This window comes from Triturus cristatus, chromosome 11, assembly GCF_964204655.1.
Source record: "Triturus cristatus chromosome 11, aTriCri1.1, whole genome shotgun sequence".
In the NCBI taxonomy this organism is placed as follows: Eukaryota; Metazoa; Chordata; class Amphibia; order Caudata; family Salamandridae; genus Triturus; species Triturus cristatus.
In genome coordinates this window covers 785,000,128-785,020,708 of record NC_140594.1, presented here as the reverse complement: position 1 = coordinate 785,020,708, position 20,581 = coordinate 785,000,128, and positions in this window count along the sequence as shown.

Sequence of the window (20,581 nt, the reverse complement as noted above, 5' to 3'; positions counted from 1 at the left end):
CCCCATATGTCACCTCTCCCTGAGCGCAGCCTTGCTCCGGACAAGCCAGAGAACGAAGGCCCAGCCATAGGGTCCAGTTACACAGATTCAAGATTGGACTAAAAGGTACGGAGCTCAATCTTCCAAGTCAACAATCGCTTTTTTGGGTATGAAGTGGTTTCAGCTCCGGTTGTGCCCAAATTCACCAGAAAAAGCACCAAAGCTTGCTCTTGCACCTTCCAGAAGCATTGAAATTGCAACTGCAATTCGCTTTCAAGTTCTACAAAATGCGCAAGAGTGCGACGCTAATCCTCAGTACAATGGTACGAGTAGAGTCCTGTATTTAATTTTGTGTGCCATTCCATGTTGTCCTCAGCGTCGGTAGAGTGAGTTTTGTCTCCTCCATTCATGGATGGTAATCCTTTGTTGGAGCCGGACTGTGAGCTTGTAAGACAGATATATTGGCTCGTTTGCCACTCCTATCGCTGTCCATTGAGGTAGATACATTTGCTTATATGAGGAAGATGTATTAGCTTGTCTGGTGGACCCTGCAGCTAGGCAGCGACTGTACCGAATGGTGAAACCCTTCCTCTTATGTCCCCTTTCTTGTAAGCACAGCCTTGCTCCAGACAAGCCAGAGAATGATGGAGCTGCAATAGGCTCCAGTTACTCACGGTCCAGATTGGAGTAAATGTAACTGGGCTCAAATATCCAAGTGAGCAATTGGCTGTTTAGGGCATGAAGTGGTTTCAGCACCAGTCGTTCCGTGGTCTTAAGGATCAGCGTCGCAGTCCTGAGCATTCTGCAGAACTTTAAACGATTTGCAGTAGCAATTTCAATGCTTCTGGAAATCGCATGTGCAAGCTTTGATGCTTCATCAATTGAGTTCGGCACGACCTGCTTCCTGTCTTTAATTTTCTGTGCAATTCCATTTTGTCCTCTGCATCGGTGGAGTGAATACTGGCTTCTCCATTGAATATTGGTAATCCTTTGTTGGAGTCGGAGTGTGAGCTCTTAAGATAGATACTTTAGCTCTTTTGCCTTTCCCATCACTGTCCATTGAGATAGAAATATTAGTTTATACGAGGTATATATATTAGCTTGTTTGGTGGGTCTACAGCTTTACAGAGACTGCAACCACTGGAAAAATCCGTCCCCATATGTCACCTTTCCCTCAGCGCAGCCTTGCTCCGGACAAGCCAGAGAACGAAGGCCCGGCCATAGGGTCCAGTTACACAGGTTCAAGATTGGACTAAAAGGTACCGAGCTCAATCTTCCAAGTCAACAATCGCTTTTTTGGGTATGAAGTTGTTTCAGCTCCGGTTGTGCCCAAATTCACTGGAAAAAGCACCACAGTTTGCCCCTGCAACTTCCAGAAGCATTGAAATTGCAACTGCAATTCGCTTTCAAGTTCTACAAAATGCGCAAGAGTGAGACGCTAATCCTCAATACAATGGAACGAGTAGAGTCCTGTATTTAATTTTGTGTGCCATTCCATGTTGTCCTCAGCGTCGGTATAGTGAGTTTTGTCTCCTCCATTCATGGATGGTAATCCTTTGTTGGAGCTGGACTGTGAGCTTGTAAGATCGATATATTGGCTCGTTTGCCACTCCTATCGCTGCCCCTTGAGGTAGCTATATTTGCTTATATGAGGTATATGTATTAGCTTGTCTGGTGAACCCTGCAGCTAAGCAGCGACTGTAACAAATAATAAAACCCTTCCTCTTATGTCCCCTTTCTTGTAAGCACAGCCTTGCTCCAGACAAGCCAGAGAATGAAGCAGCAGTAATAGGCTCCAGTTACTCACGGTCCAGATTGGACTAAATGTAACTGGGCTCAAATATCCAAGTGAGCAATCGGCTGTTTAGGGCATGAAGTGGTTTCAGCACCAGTCGTTCCGTGGTCTTAAGGATCAGCATCGCAGTTCTGAGCATTCTGTGGAACTTTAAAGGAATTTACAGTAGCATTTTCTATGCTTCTGGAAATGGCATGGGCAAGCTTTGGTGCTTCATCAGGTGAGTTTGGCACAACCTGCTTCCTGTCTTTAATTTTCTGTGCAATTCCATTTTCTCCTCTGCATCGGTGGAGTGAATACTGGCTTCTCCATTGAATGTTGGTAATCCTTTGTTGGAGTCGGAGTGTGAGCTCTTAAGATAGATACTTTAGCTTTTTTGCCTTTCCCATCACTGTACATTGAGATAGAAATATTAGTTTATACGAGGTATATATATTAGCTTGTCTGGTGGGTCTACAGCTGTACAGAGACTGCAACCACTGGAAAAACCCGTCCCCATATGTCACCTTTCCCTCAGCGCAGCCTTGCTCCGGACAAGCCAGAGAACGAAGGCCCAGCCATAGGGTCCAGTTACACAGGTCCAAGATTGGACTAAAAGGTACGGAGCTCAATCTTCCAAGTCAACAATCGCTTTTTTGGGTATGAAGTGGTTTCAGCTCCGGTTGTGCCCAAATTCACCAGAAAAAGCACCAAAGCTTGCTCTTGCACCTTCCAGAAGCATTGAAATTGCAACTGCAATTCGCTTTCAAGTTCTACAAAATGTGCAAGAGTGCGACGCTAATCCTCAGTACAATGGTACAAGTAGAGTCCTGTATTTAATTTTGTGTGCCATTCCATGTTGTCCTCAGCGTCGGTAGAGTGTGTTTTGTCTCCTCCATTCATGGATGGTAATCCTTTGTTGGAGCCGGACTGTGAGATTGTAAGATAGATATATTGGCTCGTTTGCCACTCCTATCGCTGTCCCTTGAGGTAGATATATTTGCTTATATGAGGTAGATGTATTAGCTTGTCTGGTGGACCCTGCAGCTAGGCAGCGACTGTACCGAATGGTGAAACCCTTCCTCTTATGTCCCCTTTCTTGTAAGCACAGCCTTGCTCCAGACAAGCCAGAGAATGATGGAGCTGCAATAGGCTCCAGTTACTCACGGTCCAGATTGGACTAAATGTAACTGGGCTCAAATATCCAAGTGAGCAATCGGCTGTTTAGGGCATGAAGTGGTTAAAGCACCAGTCGTTCTGTGGTCTTAAGAATCAGCGCCGCAGTCCTGAGCATTCTGCGGAACTTTAAACGATTTGCAGTACCAATTTCAATGCTTCTGGAAATGACATGGGCAAGCTTTGGTGCTTCATCAGGTGAGTTTGGCACAACCTGCTTCCTGTCTTTAATTTTCTGTGCAATTCCATTTTCTCCTCTGCATCGGTGGAGTGAATACTGGCTTCTCCATTGAATGTTGGTAATCCTTTGTTGGAGTCGGAGTGTGAGCTCTTAAGATAGATACTTTAGCTCTTTTGCCTTTCCCATCTCTGTCCATTGAGATAGAAATATTAGTTTATACGAGGTATATATATTAGCTTGTTTGGTGGGTCTACAGCTTTACAGAGACTGCAACCACTGGAAAAACCCGTCCCCATATGTCACCTTTCCCTCAGCGCAGCCTTGCTCCGGACAAGCCAGAGAACGAAGGCCCAGCCATAGGGTCCAGTTACACAGGTTCAAGATTGGACTAAAAGGTACGGAGCTCAATCTTCCAAGTCAACAATCGCTTTTTTGGGTATGAAGTGGTTTCAGCTCCGGTTGTGCCCAAATTCACTGGAAAAAGCACCAAAGCTTGCCCCTGCAAATTCGAGAATCATTGAAATTGCAACTGCAATTCGCTTTCAAGTTCTACAAAATGCACAAGAGTGAGACGCTAATCCTCAATACAATGGAACGAGTAGAGTCCTGTATTTAATTTTGTGTGCCATTCCATGTTGTCCTCAGCGTCGGTATAGTGAGTTTTGTCTCCTCCATTCATGGATGGTAATCCTTTGTTGGAGCTGGACTGTGAGCTTGTAAGATCGATATATTGGCTTGTTTGCCACTCCTATCGCTGCCCCTTGAGGTAGCTATATTTGCTTATATGAGGTATATGTATTAGCTTGTCTGGTGAACCCTGCAGCTAAGCAGCGACTGTAACAAATAATAAAACCCTTCCTCTTATGTCCCCTTTCTTGTAAGCACACCCTTGCTCCAGACAAGCCAGAGAATGAAGCAGCAGTAATAGGCTCCAGTTACTCACGGTCCAGATTGGACTAAATGTAACTTGGCTCAAATATGCAAGTGAGCAATCGGCTATTTAGGGAATGAAGTGGTTAAAGCACCAGTCGTTCTGTGGTCTTAAGAATCAGCGCCGCAGTCCTGAGCATTCTGCAGAACTTTAAACGATTTGCAGTAGCAATTTCAATGCTTCTGGAAATGGCATGGGCAAGCTTTGGTGCTTCATCAGGTGAGTTTGGTACAACCTGCTTCCTGTCTTTAATTTTCTGTGCAATTCCATTTTCTCCTCTGCATCGGTGGAGTGAATACTGGCTTCTCCATTCACTGTTGGTAATCCTTTGTTGGAGTCGGAGTGTGAGCTCTTAAGATAGATACTTTAGCTCTTTTGCCTTTCCCATCACTGTCCATGGAGATAGAAATATTAGTTTATACGAGGTATATATATTAGCTTGTCTGGTGGGTCTACAGCTTTACAGAGACTGCAACCACTGGAAAAACCCGTCCCCATATGTCACCTTTCCTTCAGCGCAGCCTTGCTCCGGACAAGCCAGAGAACGAAGGCCCAGCCATAGGGTCCAGTTACACAGGTTCAAGATTGGACTAAAAGGTACCGAGCTCAATCTTCCAAGTCAACAATCGCTTTTTTGGGTATGAAGTGGTTTCAGCTCCAGTTGTGCCCAAATTCACCAGAAAAAGCACCAAAGCTTGCTCTTGCACCTTCCAGAAGCATTGAAATTGCAACTGCAATTCGCTTTCAAGTTCTACAAAATGCGCAAGAGTGAGACGCTAATCCTCAATACAATGGAACGAGTAGAGTCCTGTATTTAATTTTGTGTGCCATTCCATGTTGTCCTCAGCGTCGGTATAGTGAGTTTTGTCTCCTCCATTCATGGATGGTAATCCTTTGTTGGAGCTGGACTGTGAGCTTGTAAGATCGATATATTGGCTTGTTTGCCACTCCTATCGCTGTCCCTTGAGGTAGCTATATTTGCTTATATGAGGTATATGTATTAGCTTGTCTGGTGAACCCTGCAGCTAAGCAGCGACTGTAACAAATAATAAAACCCTTCCACTTATGTCCCCTTTCTTGTAAGCACAGCCTTGCCCCAGACAAGCCAGAGAATGATGGAGCTGCAATAGGCTCCAGTTACTCACGGTCCAGATTGGACTAAATGTAACTGGGCTCAAATATCCAAGTGAGCAATCGGCTGTTTAGGGCATGAAGTGGTTTCAGCACCAGTCGTTCCGTGGTCTTAAGTATCAGCATCGCAGTTCTGAGCATTCTGTGGAACTTTAAAGGAATTTGCAGTAGCATTTTCTATGCTTCTGGAAATGGCATGGGCAAGCTTTGGTGCTTCATCAGGTGAGTTTGGCACAACCTGCTTCCTGTCTTTAATTTTCTGTGCAATTCCATTTTCTCCTCTGCATCGGTGGAGTGAATACTGGCTTCTCCATTGAATGTTGGTAATCCTTAGTTGGAGTCGGAGTGTGAGCTCTTAAGATAGATACTTTAGCTTTTTTGCCTTTCCCATCACTGTCCATTGAGATAGAAATATTAGTTTATACGAGGTATATATATTAGCTTTTCTGGTGGGTCTACAGCTGTACAGAGACTGCAACCACTGGAAAAACCTGTCCCCATATGTCACCTTTCCCTCAGCGCAGCCTTGCTCCGGACAAGTCAGAGAACGAAGGCCCAGCCATAGGGTCCAGTTACACAGGTTCAAGATTGGACTAAAAGGTACGGAGCTCAATCTTCCAAGTCAACAATCGCTTTTTTGGGTATGAAGTGGTTTCAGCTCCGGTTGTGCCCAAATTCACCAGAAAAAGCACCAAAGCTTGCTCTTGCACCTTCCAGAAGCATTGAAATTGCAACTGCAATTCGCTTTCAAGTTCTACAAAATGCACAAGAGTGAGACGCTAATCCTCAATACAATGGAACGAGTAGAGTCCTGTATTTAATTTTGTGTGCCATTCCATGTTGTCCTCAGCGTCGGTATAGTGAGTTTTGTCTCCTCCATTCATGGATGGTAATCCTTTGTAGGAGCTGGACTGTGAGCTTGTAAGATCGATATATTGGCTCGTTTGCCACTCCTATCGCTGCCCCTTGAGGTAGCTATATTTGCTTATATGAGGTATATGTATTAGCTTGTCTGGTGAACCCTGCAGCTAAGCAGCGACTGTAACAAATAATAAAACCCTTCCTCTTATGTCCCTTTTCTTGTAAGCACAGCCTTGCTCCAGACAAGCCAGAGAATGAAGCAGCAGTAATAGGATCCAGTTACTCACGGTCCAGATTGGACTAAATGTAACTGGGCTCAAATATCCAAGTGAGCAATCGGCTGTTTAGGGCATGAAGTGGTTTCAGCACCAGTCGTTCCGTGGTCTTAAGGATCAGCATCGCAGTTCTGAGCATTCTGTGGAACTTTAAAGGAATTTGCAGTAGCATTTTCTATGCTTCTGGAAATGGCATGGGCAAGCTTTGGTGCTTCATCAGGTGAGTTTGGCACAACCTGCTTCCTGTCTTTAATTTTCTGTGCAATTCCATTTTCTCCTCTGCATCTGTGGAGTGAATACTGGCTTCTCCATTCAATGTTGGTAATCCTTAGTTGGAGTCGGAGTGTGAGCTCTTAAGATAGATACTTTAGCTTTTTTGCCTTTCCCATCACTGTCCATTGAGATAGAAATATTAGTTTATACGAGGTATATATATTAGCTTGTCTGGTGGGTCTACAGCTGTACAGAGACTGCAACCACTAGAAAAACCCGTCCCCATATGTCACCTCTCCCTGAGCGCAGCCTTGCTCCGGACAAGCCAAAGAACGAAGGCCCAGCCATAGGGTCCAGTTACACAGATTCAAGATTGGACTAAAAGGTACGGAGCTCAATCTTCCAAGTCAACAATCGCTTTTTTGGGTATGAAGTGGTTTCAGCTCCGGTTGTGCCCAAATTCACCAGAAAAAGCACCAAAGCTTGCTCTTGCACCTTCCAGAAGCATTGAAATTGCAACTGCAATTCGCTTTCAAGTTCTACAAAATGCGCAAGAGTGCGACGCTAATCCTCAGTACAATGGTACGAGTAGAGTCCTGTATTTAATTTTGTGTGCCATTCCATGTTGTCCTCAGCGTCGGTAGAGTGAGTTTTGTCTCCTCCATTCATGGATGGTAATCCTTTGTTGGAGCCGGACTGTGAGCTTGTAAGACAGATATATTGGCTCGTTTGCCACTCCTATCGCTGTCCATTGAGGTAGATACATTTGCTTATATGAGGAAGATGTATTAGCTTGTCTGGTGGACCCTGCAGCTAGGCAGCGACTGTACCGAATGGTGAAACCCTTCCTCTTATGTCCCCTTTCTTGTAAGCACAGCCTTGCTCCAGACAAGCCAGAGAATGATGGAGCTGCAATAGGCTCCAGTTACTCACGGTCCAGATTGGACTAAATGTAACTGGGCTCAAATATCCAAGTGAGCAATTGGCTGTTTAGGGCATGAAGTGGTTTCAGCACCAGTCGTTCCGTGGTCTTAAGGATCAGCGTCGCAGTCCTGAGCATTCTGCAGAACTTTAAACGATTTGCAGTAGCAATTTCAATGCTTCTGGAAATCGCATGTGCAAGCTTTGATGCTTCATCAATTGAGTTCGGCACGACCTGCTTCCTGTCTTTAATTTTCTGTGCAATTCCATTTTGTCCTCTGCATCGGTGGAGTGAATACTGGCTTCTCCATTGAATATTGGTAATCCTTTGTTGGAATCGGAGTGTGAGCTCTTAAGATAGATACTTTAGCTCTTTTGCCTTTCCCATCACTGTCCATTGAGATAGAAATATTAGTTTATACGAGGTATATATATTAGCTTGTTTGGTGGGTCTACAGCTTTACAGAGACTGCAACCACTGGAAAAATCCGTCCCCATATGTCACCTTTCCCTCAGCGCAGCCTTGCTCCGGACAAGCCAGAGAACGAAGGGCCCGGCCATAGGGTCCAGTTACACAGGTTCAAGATTGGACTAAAAGGTACCGAGCTCAATCTTCCAAGTCAACAATCGCTTTTTTGGGTATGAAGTTGTTTCAGCTCCGGTTGTGCCCAAATTCACTGGAAAAAGCACCACAGTTTGCCCCTGCAACTTCCAGAAGCATTGAAATTGCAACTGCAATTCGCTTTCAAGTTCTACAAAATGCGCAAGAGTGAGACGCTAATCCTCAATACAATGGAACGAGTAGAGTCCTGTATTTAATTTTGTGTGCCATTCCATGTTGTCCTCAGCGTCGGTATAGTGAGTTTTGTCTCCTCCATTCATGGATGGTAATCCTTTGTTGGAGCTGGACTGTGAGCTTGTAAGATCGATATATTGGCTCGTTTGCCACTCCTATCGCTGCCCCTTGAGGTAGCTATATTTGCTTATATGAGGTATATGTATTAGCTTGTCTGGTGAACCCTGCAGCTAAGCAGCGACTGTAACAAATAATAAAACCCTTCCTCTTATGTCCCCTTTCTTGTAAGCACAGCCTTGCTCCAGACAAGCCAGAGAATGAAGCAGCAGTAATAGGCTCCAGTTACTCACGGTCCAGATTGGACTAAATGTAACTGGGCTCAAATATCCAAGTGAGCAATCGGCTGTTTAGGGCATGAAGTGGTTTCAGCACCAGTCGTTCCGTGGTCTTAAGGATCAGCATCGCAGTTCTGAGCATTCTATGGAACTTTAAAGGAATTTGCTGTAGCATTTTCTATGCTTCTGGAAATGGCATGGGCAAGCTTTGGTGCTTCATCAGGTGAGTTTGGCACAACCTGCTTCCTGTCTTTAATTTTCTGTGCAATTCCATTTTCTCCTCTGCATCGGTGGAGTGAATACTGGCTTCTCCATTGAATGTTGGTAATCCTTTGTTGGAGTCGGAGTGTGAGCTCTTAAGATAGATACTTTAGCTTTTTTGCCTTTCCCATCACTGTACATTGAGATAGAAATATTAGTTTATACGAGGTATATATATTAGCTTGTCTGGTGGGTCTACAGCTGTACAGAGACTGCAACCACTGGAAAAACCCGTCCCCATATGTCACCTTTCCCTCAGCGCAGCCTTGCTCCGGACAAGCCAGAGAACGAAGGCCCAGCCATAGGGTCCAGTTACACAGGTTCAAGATTGGACTAAAAGGTACGGAGCTCAATCTTCCAAGTCAACAATCGCTTTTTTGGGTATGAAGTGGTTTCAGCTCCGGTTGTGCCCAAATTCACCAGAAAAAGCACCAAAGCTTGCTCTTGCACCTTCCAGAAGCATTGAAATTGCAACTGCAATTCGCTTTCAAGTTCTACAAAATGTGCAAGAGTGCGACGCTAATCCTCAGTACAATGGTACAAGTAGAGTCCTGTATTTAATTTTGTGTGCCATTCCATGTTGTCCTCAGCGTCGGTAGAGTGAGTTTTGTCTCCTCCATTCATGGATGGTAATCCTTTGTTGGAGCCGGACTGTGAGATTGTAAGATAGATATATTGGCTCGTTTGCCACTCCTATCGCTGTCCCTTGAGGTAGATATATTTGCTTATATGAGGTAGATGTATTAGCTTGTCTGGTGGACCCTGCAGCTAGGCAGCGACTGTACCGAATGGTGAAACCCTTCCTCTTATGTCCCCTTTCTTGTAAGCACAGCCTTGCTCCAGACAAGCCAGAGAATGATGGAGCTGCAATAGGCTCCAGTTACTCACGGTCCAGATTGGACTAAATGTAACTGGGCTCAAATATCCAAGTGAGCAATCAGCTGTTTAGGGCATGAAGTGGTTAAAGCACCAGTCGTTCTGTGGTCTTAAGAATCAGCGCCGCAGTCCTGAGCATTCTGCGGAACTTTAAACGATTTGCAGTACCAATTTCAATGCTTCTGGAAATGGCATGGGCAAGCTTTGGTGCTTCATCAGGTGAGTTTGGTACAACCTGCTTCCTGTCTTTAATTTTCTGTGCAATTCCATTTTCTCCTCTGCATCGGTGGAGTGAATACTGGCTTCTCCATTCACTGTTGGTAATCCTTTGTTGGAGTCGGAGTGTGAGCTCTTAAGATAGATACTTTAGCTCTTTTGCCTTTCCCATCACTGTCCATGGAGATAGAAATATTAGTTTATACGAGGTATATATATTAGCTTGTCTGGTGGGTCTACAGCTTTACAGAGACTGCAACCACTGGAAAAACCCGTCCCCATATGTCACCTTTCCCTCAGCGCAGCCTTGCTCCGGACAAGCCAGAGAACGAAGGCCCAGCCATAGGGTCCAGTTACACAGGTTCAAGATTGGACTAAAAGGTACCGAGCTCAATCTTCCAAGTCAACAATCGCTTTTTTGGGTATGAAGTGGTTTCAGCTCCAGTTGTGCCCAAATTCACCAGAAAAAGCACCAAAGCTTGCTCTTGCACCTTCCAGAAGCATTGAAATTGCAACTGCAATTCGCTTTCAAGTTCTACAAAATGCGCAAGAGTGAGACGCTAATCCTCAATACAATGGAACGAGTAGAGTCCTGTATTTAATTTTGTGTGCCATTCCATGTTGTCCTCAGCGTCGGTATAGTGAGTTTTGTCTCCTCCATTCATGGATGGTAATCCTTTGTTGGAGCTGGACTGTGAGCTTGCAAGATCGATATATTGGCTTGTTTGCCACTCCTATCGCTGCCCCTTGAGGTAGCTATATTTGCTTATATGAGGTATATGTATTAGCTTGTCTGGTGAACCCTGCAGCTAAGCAGCGACTGTAACAAATAATAAAACCCTTCCTCTTATGTCCCCTTTCTTGTAAGCACACCCTTGCTCCAGACAAGCCAGAGAATGAAGCAGCAGTAATAGGCTCCAGTTACTCACGGTCCAGATTGGACTAAATGTAACTTGGCTCAAATATGCAAGTGAGCAATCGGCTATTTAGGGAATGAAGTGGTTAAAGCACCATTCGTTCTGTGGTCTTAAGAATCAGCGCCGCAGTCCTGAGCATTCTGCAGAACTTTAAACGATTTGCAGTAGCAATTTCAATGCTTCTGGAAATGGCATGGGCAAGCTTTGGTGCTTCATCAGGTGAGTTTGGTACAACCTGCTTCCTGTCTTTAATTTTCTGTGCAATTCCATTTTCTCCTCTGCATCGGTGGAGTGAATACTGGCTTCTCCATTCACTGTTGGTAATCCTTTGTTGGAGTCGGAGTGTGAGCTCTTAAGATAGATACTTTAGCTCTTTTGCCTTTCCCATCACTGTCCATGGAGATAGAAATATTAGTTTATACGAGGTATATATATTAGCTTGTCTGGTGGGTCTACAGCTTTACAGAGACTGCAACCACTGGAAAAACCCGTCCCCATATGTCACCTTTCCCTCAGCGCAGCCTTGCTCCGGACAAGCCAGAGAACGAAGGCCCAGCCATAGGGTCCAGTTACACAGGTTCAAGATTGGACTAAAAGGTACCGAGCTCAATCTTCCAAGTCAACAATCGCTTTTTTGGGTATGAAGTGGTTTCAGCTCCAGTTGTGCCCAAATTCACCAGAAAAAGCACCAAAGCTTGCTCTTGCACCTTCCATAAGCATTGAAATTGCAACTGCAATTCGCTTTCAAGTTCTACAAAATGCGCAAGAGTGAGACGCTAATCCTCAATACAATGGAACGAGTAGAGTCCTGTATTTAATTTTGTGTGCCATTCCATGTTGTCCTCAGCGTCGGTATAGTGAGTTTTGTCTCCTCCATTCATGGATGGTAATCCTTTGTTGGAGCTGGACTGTGAGCTTGTAAGATCGATATATTTGCTCGTTTGCCACTCCTATCACTGCCCCTTGAGGTAGCTATATTTGCTTATATGAGGTATATGTATTAGCTTGTCTGGTGAACCCTGCAGCTAAGCAGCGACTGTAACAAATAAAAAACCCTTCCTCTTATGTCCCCTTTCTTGTAAGCACAGCCTTGCTCCAGACAAGCCAGAGAATGAAGCAGCAGTAATAGGCTCCAGTTACTCACGGTCCAGATTGGACTAAATGTAATTGGGCTCAAATATCCAAGTGAGCAATCGGCTGTTTAGGGCATGAAGTGGTTTCAGCACCAGTCGTTTCGTGGTCTTAAGGATCAGCATTGCAGTTCTGAGCTTTCTGTGGAACTTTAAAGGAATTTGCAGTAGCATTTTCTATGCTTCTGTAAATGGCATGGGCAAGCTTTGGTGCTTCATCAGGTGAGTTTGGCACAACCTGCTTCCTGTCTTTAATTTTCTGTGCAATTCCATTTTCTCCTCTGCATCGGTGGAGTGAATACTGGCTTCTCCATTCAATGTTGGTAATCCTTTGTTGGAGTCGGAGTGTGAGCTCTTAAGATAGATACTTTAGCTTTTTTGCCTTTCCCATCACTGTCCATTGAGATAGAAATATTAGTTTATACGAGGTATATATATTAGCTTGTCTGGTGGGTCTACAGCTGTACAGAGACTGCAACCACTGGAAAAACCCGTCCCCATATGTCACCTTTCCCTCAGCGCAGCCTTGCTCCGGACAAGCCAGAGAACGAAGGCCCAGCCATAGGGTCCAGTTACACAGGTTCAAGATTGGACTAAAAGGTACGGAGCTCAATCTTCCAAGTCAACAATCGCTTTTTTGGGTATGAAGTGGTTTCAGCTCCGGTTGTGCCCAAATTTACCAGAAAAAGCACTAAAGCTTGCTCTTGCACCTTCCAGAAGCATTGAAATTTGCTTTCAAGTTCTACAAAATGCGCAAGAGTGCGACGCTAATCCTCAGTACAATGGTACGAGTAGAGTCCTGTATTTAATTTTGTGTGCCATTCCATGTTGTCCTCAGCGTCGGTAGAGTGAGTTTTGTCTCCTCCATTCATGGATGGTAATCCTTTGTTGGAGCCGGACTGTGAGCTTGTAAGATAGATATATTGGCTCGTTTGCCACTCCTATCGCTCTCCCTTGAGGTAGATATATTTGCTTATATGAGGTAGATGTATTAGGTTGTCTGGTGAACCCTGCAGCTAAGCAGCGACTGTAACAAATAAAAAACCCTTCCTCTTATGTCCCCTTTCTTGTAAGCACAGCCTTGCTCCAGACAAGCAAGAGAATGAAGCAGCAGTAATAGGCTCCAGTTACTCACGGTCCAGATTGGACTAAATGTAACTGGGCTCAAATATCCAAGTGAGCAACCGGCTGTTTCGGGCATGAAGTGGTTTCAGCACCAGTCGTTCCGTGGTCTTAAGGATCAGCATCGCAGTTCTGAGCATTCTGTGGAACTTTAAAGGAATTTGCAGTAGCATTTTCTGTGCTTCTGGAAATGGCATGGGCAAGCTTTGGTGCTTCATCAGGTGAGTTTGGCACAACCTGCTTCCTGTCTTTAATTTTCTGTGCAATTCCATTTTCTCCTCTGCATCGGTGGAGTGAATACTGGCTTCTCCATTCAATGTTGGTAATCCTTTGTTGGAGTCGGAGTGTGAGCTCTTAAGATAGATACTTTAGCTTTTTTGCCTTTCCCATCACTGTCCATTGAAATAGAAATATTAGTTTATACGAGGTATATATATTAGCTTGTCTGGTGGGTTTACAGCTGTACAGAGACTGCAACCACTGGAAAAACCCGTCCCCATATGTCACCTTTCCCTGAGCGCAGCATTGCTCCGGACAAGCCAGAGAACGAAGGCCCAGCCATAGGGTCCAGTTACACAGGTTCAAGATTGGACTAAAAGGTACGGAGCTCAATCTTCCAAGTCAACAATCGCTTTTTTGGGTATGAAGTGGTTTCAGCTCCGGTTGTGCCCAAATTCACCAGAAAAAGCACCAAAGCTTGCTCTTGCACCTTCCAGAAGCATTGAAATTGCAACTTCAATTCGCTTTCAAGTTCTACAAAATGCGCAAGAGTGCGACGCTAATCCTCAGTACAATGGTACGAGTAGAGTCCTGTATTTAATTTTGTGTGCCATTCCATGTTGTCCTCAGCGTCGGTAGAGTGAGTTTTGTCTCCTCCATTCATGGATGGTAATCCTTTGTTGGAGCCGGACTGTGAGCTTGTAAGATAGATATATTGGCTCGTTTGCCACTCCTATCGCTGTCCCTTGAGGTAGATATATTTGCTTATCTGAGGTAGATGTATTAGCTTGTCTGGTGGACCCTGCAGCTAGGCAGCGACTGTACCGAATGGTGAAACCCTTCCTCTTATGTCCCCTTTCTTGTAAGCACAGCCTTGCTCCAGACAAGCCAGAGAATGATGGAGCTGCAATAGGCTCCAGTTACTCACGGTCCAGATTGGACTAAATGTAACTGGGCTCAAATATCCAAGTGAGCAATCGGCTGTTTAGGGCATGAAGTGGTTTCAGCACCAGTCGTTCCGTGGGCTTAAGGATCAGCATCGCAGTTCTGAGCATTCTGTGGAACTTTAAAGGAATTTGCAGTAGCATTTTCTATGCTTCTGGAAATGGCATGGGCAAGCTTTGGTGCTTCATCAGGTGAGTTTGGCACAACCTGCTTCCTGTCTTTAATTTTCTGTGCAATTCCATTTTCTCCTCTGCATCGGTGGAGTGAATACTGGCTTCTCCATTGAATGTTGGTAATCCTTTGTTGGAGTCGGAGTGTGAGCTCTTAAGATAGATACTTTAGCTTTTTTGCCTTTCCCATCACTGTACATTGAGATAGAAATATTAGTTTATACGAGGTATATATATTAGCTTGTCTGGTGGGTCTACAGCTGTACAGAGACTGCAACCACTGGAAAAACCCGTCCCCATATGTCACCTTTCCCTCAGCGCAGCCTTGCTCCGGACAAGCCAGAGAACGAAGGCCCAGCCATAGGGTCCAGTTACACAGGTCCAAGATTGGACTAAAAGGTACGGAGCTCAATCTTCCAAGTCAACAATCGCTTTTTTGGGTATGAAGTGGTTTCAGCTCCGGTTGTGCCCAAATTCACCAGAAAAAGCACCAAAGCTTGCTCTTGCACCTTCCAGAAGCATTGAAATTGCAACTGCAATTCGCTTTCAAGTTCTACAAAATGTGCAAGAGTGCGACGCTAATCCTCAGTACAATGGTACAAGTAGAGTCCTGTATTTAATTTTGTGTGCCATTCCATGTTGTCCTCAGCGTCGGTAGAGTGAGTTTTGTCTCCTCCATTCATGGATGGTAATCCTTTGTTGGAGCCGGACTGTGAGATTGTAAGATAGATATATTGGCTCGTTTGCCACTCCTATCGCTGTCCCTTGAGGTAGATATATTTGCTTATATGAGGTAGATGTATTAGCTTGTCTGGTGGACCCTGCAGCTAGGCAGCGACTGTACCGAATGGTGAAACCCTTCCTCTTATGTCCCCTTTCTTGTAAGCACAGCCTTGCTCCAGACAAGCCAGAGAATGATGGAGCTGCAATAGGCTCCAGTTACTCACGGTCCAGATTGGACTAAATGTAACTGGGCTCAAATATCCAAGTGAGCAATCGGCTGTTTAGGGCATGAAGTGGTTAAAGCACCAGTCGTTCTGTGGTCTTAAGAATCAGCGCCGCAGTCCTGAGCATTCTGCGGAACTTTAAACGATTTGCAGTACCAATTTCAATGCTTCTGGAAATGGCATGGGCAAGCTTTGGTGCTTCATCAGGTGAGTTTGGCACAACCTGCTTCCTGTCTTTAATTTTCTGTGCAATTCCATTTTCTCCTCTGCATCGGTGGAGTGAATACTGGCTTCTCCATTGAATGTTGGTAATCCTTTGTTGGAGTCGGAGTGTGAGCTCTTAAGATAGATACTTTAGCTCTTTTGCCTTTCCCATCTCTGTCCATTGAGATAGAAATATTAGTTTATACGAGGTATATATATTAGCTTGTTTGGTGGGTCTACAGCTTTACAGAGACTGCAACCACTGGAAAAACCCGTCCCCATATGTCACCTTTCCCTCAGCGCAGCCTTGCTCCGGACAAGCCAGAGAACGAAGGCCCAGCCATAGGGTCCAGTTACACAGGTTCAAGATTGGACTAAAAGGTACGGAGCTCAATCTTCCAAGTCAACAATCGCTTTTTTGGGTATGAAGTGGTTTCAGCTCCGGTTGTGCCCAAATTCACTGGAAAAAGCACCAAAGCTTGCCCCTGCAAATTCGAGAATCATTGAAATTGCAACTGCAATTCGCTTTCAAGTTCTACAAAATGCACAAGAGTGAGACGCTAATCCTCAATACAATGGAACGAGTAGAGTCCTGTATTTAATTTTGTGTGCCATTCCATGTTGTCCTCAGCGTCGGTATAGTGAGTTTTGTCTCCTCCATTCATGGATGGTAATCCTTTGTAGGAGCTGGACTGTGAGCTTGTAAGTTCGATATATTGGCTCGTTTGCCACTCCTATCGCTGCCCCTTGAGGTAGCTATATTTGCTTATATGAGGTATATGTATTAGCTTGTCTGGTGAACCCTGCAGCTAAGCAGCGACTGTAACAAATAATAAAACCCTTCCTCTTATGTCCCTTTTCTTGTAAGCACAGCCTTGCTCCAGACAAGCCAGAGAATGAAGCAGCAGTAATAGGATCCAGTTACTCACGGTCCAGATTGGACTAAATGTAACTGGGCTCAAATATCCAAGTGAGCAATCGGCTGTTTAGGGCATGAAGTGGTTTCAGCACCAGTCGTTCCGTGGTCTTAAGGATCAGCATCGCAGTTCTGAGCATTCTGTGTAACTTTAAAGGAATTTGCAGTAGCATTTTCTATGCTTCTGGAAATGGCATGGGCAAGCTTTGGTGCTTCATCAGGTGAGTTTGGCACAACCTGCTTCCTGTCTTTAATTTTCTGTGCAATTCCATTTTCTCCTCTGCATCGGTGGAGTGAATACTGGCTTCTCCATTCAATGTTGGAAATCCTTAGTTGGAGTCGGAGTGTGAGCTCTTAAGATAGATACTTTAGCTTTTTTGCCTTTCCCATCACTGTCCATTGAGATAGAAATATTAGTTTATACGAGGTATATATATTAGCTTGTCTGGTGGGTCTACAGCTGTACAGAGACTGCAACCACTGGAAAAACCCGTCCCCATATGTCACCTCTCCCTGAGCGCAGCCTTGCTCCGGACAAGCCAGAGAACGAAGGCCCAGCCATAGGGTCCAGTTACACAGATTCAAGATTGGACTAAAAGGTACGGAGCTCAATCTTCCAAGTCAACAATCGCTTTTTTGGGTATGAAGTCGTTTCAGCTCCGGTTGTGCCCAAATTCACCAGAAAAAACACCAAAGCTTGCTCTTGCACCTTCCAGAAGCATTGAAATTGCAACTGCAATTCGCTTTCAAGTTCTACAAAATGCGCAAGAGTGCGACGCTAATCCTCAGTACAATGGTACGAGTAGAGTCCTGTATTTAATTTTGTGTGCCATTCCATGTTGTCCTCAGCGTCGGTAGAGTGAGTTTTGTCTCCTCCATTCATGGATGGTAATCCTTTGTTGGAGCCGGACTGTGAGCTTGTAAGACAGATATATTGGCTCGTTTGCCACTCCTATCGCTGTCCATTGAGGTAGATACATTTGCTTATATGAGGAAGATGTATTAGCTTGTCTGGTGGACCCTGCAGCTAGGCAGCGACTGTACCGAATGGTGAAACCCTTCCTCTTACGTCCCCTTTCTTGTAAGCACAGCCTTGCTCCAGACAAGCCAGAGAATGATGGAGCTGCAATAGGCTCCAGTTACTCACGGTCCAGATTGGACTAAATGTAACTGGGCTCAAATATCCAAGTGAGCAATTGGCTGTTTAGGGCATGAAGTGGTTTCAGCACCAGTCGTTCCGTGGTCTTAAGGATCAGCGTCGCAGTCCTGAGCATTCTGCAGAACTTTAAACGATTTGCAGTAGCAATTTCAATGCTTCTGGAAATCGCATGTGCAAGCTTTGATGCTTCATCAATTGAGTTCGGCACGACCTGCTTCCTGTCTTTAATTTTCTGTGCAATTCCATTTTGTCCTCTGCATCGGTGGAGTGAATACTGGCTTCTCCATTGAATATTGGTAATCCATTGTTGGAGTCGGAGTGTGAGCTCTTAAGATAGATACTTTAGCTCTTTTGCCTTTCCCATCACTGTCCATTGAGATAGAAATATTAGTTTATACGAGGTATATATATTAGCTTGTTTGGTGGGTCTACAGCTTTACAGAGACTGCAACCACTGGAAAAATCCGTCCCCATATGTCACCTTTCCCTCAGCGCAGCCTTGCTCCGGACAAGCCAGAGAACGAAGGCCCGGCCATAGGGTCCAGTTACACAGGTTCAAGATTGGACTAAAAGGTACCGAGCTCAATCTTCCAAGTCAACAATCGCTTTTTTGGGTATGAAGTTGTTTCAGCTCCGGTTGTGCCCAAATTCACTGGAAAAAGCACCACAGTTTGCCCCTGCAACTTCCAGAAGCATTGAAATTGCAACTGCAATTCGCTTTCAAGTTCTACAAAATGCGCAAGAGTGAGACGCTAATCCTCAATACAATGGAACGAGTAGAGTCCTGTATTTAATTTTGTGTGCCATTCCATGTTGTCCTCAGCGTCGGTATAGTGAGTTTTGTCTCCTCCATTCATGGATGGTAATCCTTTGTTGGAGCTGGACTGTGAGCTTGTAAGATCGATATATTGGCTCGTTTGCCACTCCTATCGCTGCCCCTTGAGGTAGCTATATTTGCTTATATGAGGTATATGTATTAGCTTGTCTGGTGAACCCTGCAGCTAAGCAGCGACTGTAACAAATAATAAAACCCTTCCTCTTATGTCCCCTTTCTTGTAAGCACAGAAATGCTCCAGACAAGCCAGAGAATGAAGCAGCAGTAATAGGCTCCAGTTACTCACGGTCCAGATTGGACTAAATGTAACTGGGCTCAAATATCCAAGTGAGCAATCGGCTGTTTAGGGCATGAAGTGGTTTCAGCACCAGTCGTTCCGTGGTCTTAAGGATCAGCATCGCAGTTCTGAGCATTCTGTGGAACTTTAAAGGAATTTACAGTAGCATTTTCTATGCTTCTGGAAATGGCATGGGCAAGCTTTGGTGCTTCATCAGGTGAGTTTGGCACAACCTGCTTCCTGTCTTTAATTTTCTGTGCAATTCCATTTTCTCCTCTGCATCGGTGGAGTGAATACTGGCTTCTCCATTGAATGTTGGTAATCCTTTGTTGGAGTCGGAGTGTGAGCTCTTAAGATAGATACTTTAGCTTTTTTGCCTTTCCCATCACTATACATTGAGATAGAAATATTAGTTTATACGAGGTATATATATTAGCTTGTCTGGTGGGTCTACAGCTGTACAGAGACTGCAACCACTGGAAAAACCCGTCCCCATATGTCACCTTTCCCTCAGCGCAGCCTTGCTCCGGACAAGCCAGAGAACGAAGGCCCAGCCATAGGGTCCAGTTACACAGGTCCAAGATTGGACTAAAAGGTACGGAGCTCAATCTTCCAAGTCAACAATCGCTTTTTTGGGTATGAAGTGGTTTCAGCTCCGGTTGTGCCCAAATTCACCAGAAAAAGCACCAAAGCTTGCTCTTGCACCTTCCAGAAGCATTGAAATTGCAACTGCAATTCGCTTTCAAGTTCTACAAAATGTGCAAGAGTGCGACGCTAATCCTCAGTACAATGGTACAAGTAGAGTCCTGTATTTAATTTTGTGTGCCATTCCATGTTGTCCTCAGCGTCGGTAGAGTGAGTTTTGTCTCCTCCATTCATGGATGGTAATCCTTTGTAGGAGCTGGACTGTGAGATTGTAAGATAGATATATTGGCTCGTTTGCCACTCCTATCGCTGCCCCTTGAGGTAGATATATTTGCTTATATGAGGTAGATGTATTAGCTTGTCTGGTGAACCCTGCAGCTAAGCAGCGACTGTAACAAATAATAAAACCCTTCCTCTTATGTCCCTTTTCTTGTAAGCACAGCCTTGCTCCAGACAAGCCAGAGAATGAAGCAGCAGTAATAGGATCCAGTTACTCACGGTCCAGATTGGACTAAATGTAACTGGGCTCAAATATCCAAGTGAGCAATCGGCTGTTTAGGGCATGAAGTGGTTTCAGCACCAGTCGTTCCGTGGTCTTAAGGATCAGCATCGCAGTTCTGAGCATTCTGTGGAACTTTAAAGGAATTTGCAGTAGCATTTTCTATGCTTCTGGAAATGGCATGGGCAAGCTTTGGTGCTTCATCAGGTGAGTTTGGCACAACCTGCTTCCTGTCTTTAATTTTCTGTGCAATTCCATTTTCTCCTCTGCATCGGTGGAGTGAATACTGGCTTCTCCATTCAATGTTGGTAATCCTTAGTTGGAGTCGGAGTGTGAGCTCTTAAGATAGATACTTTAGCTTTTTTGCCTTTCCCATCACTGTCCATTGAGATAGAAATATTAGTTTATACGAGGTATATATATTAGCTTGTCTGGTGGGTCTACAGCTGTACAGAGACTGCAACCACTGGAAAAACCCGTCCCCATATGTCACCTCTCCCTGAGCGCAGCCTTGCTCCGGACAAGCCAGAGAACGAAGGCCCAGCCATAGGGTCCAGTTACACAGATTCAAGATTGGACTAAAAGGTACGGAGCTCAATCTTCCAAGTCAACAATCGCTTTTTTGGGTATGAAGTCGTTTCAGCTCCGGTTGTGCCCAAATTCACCAGAA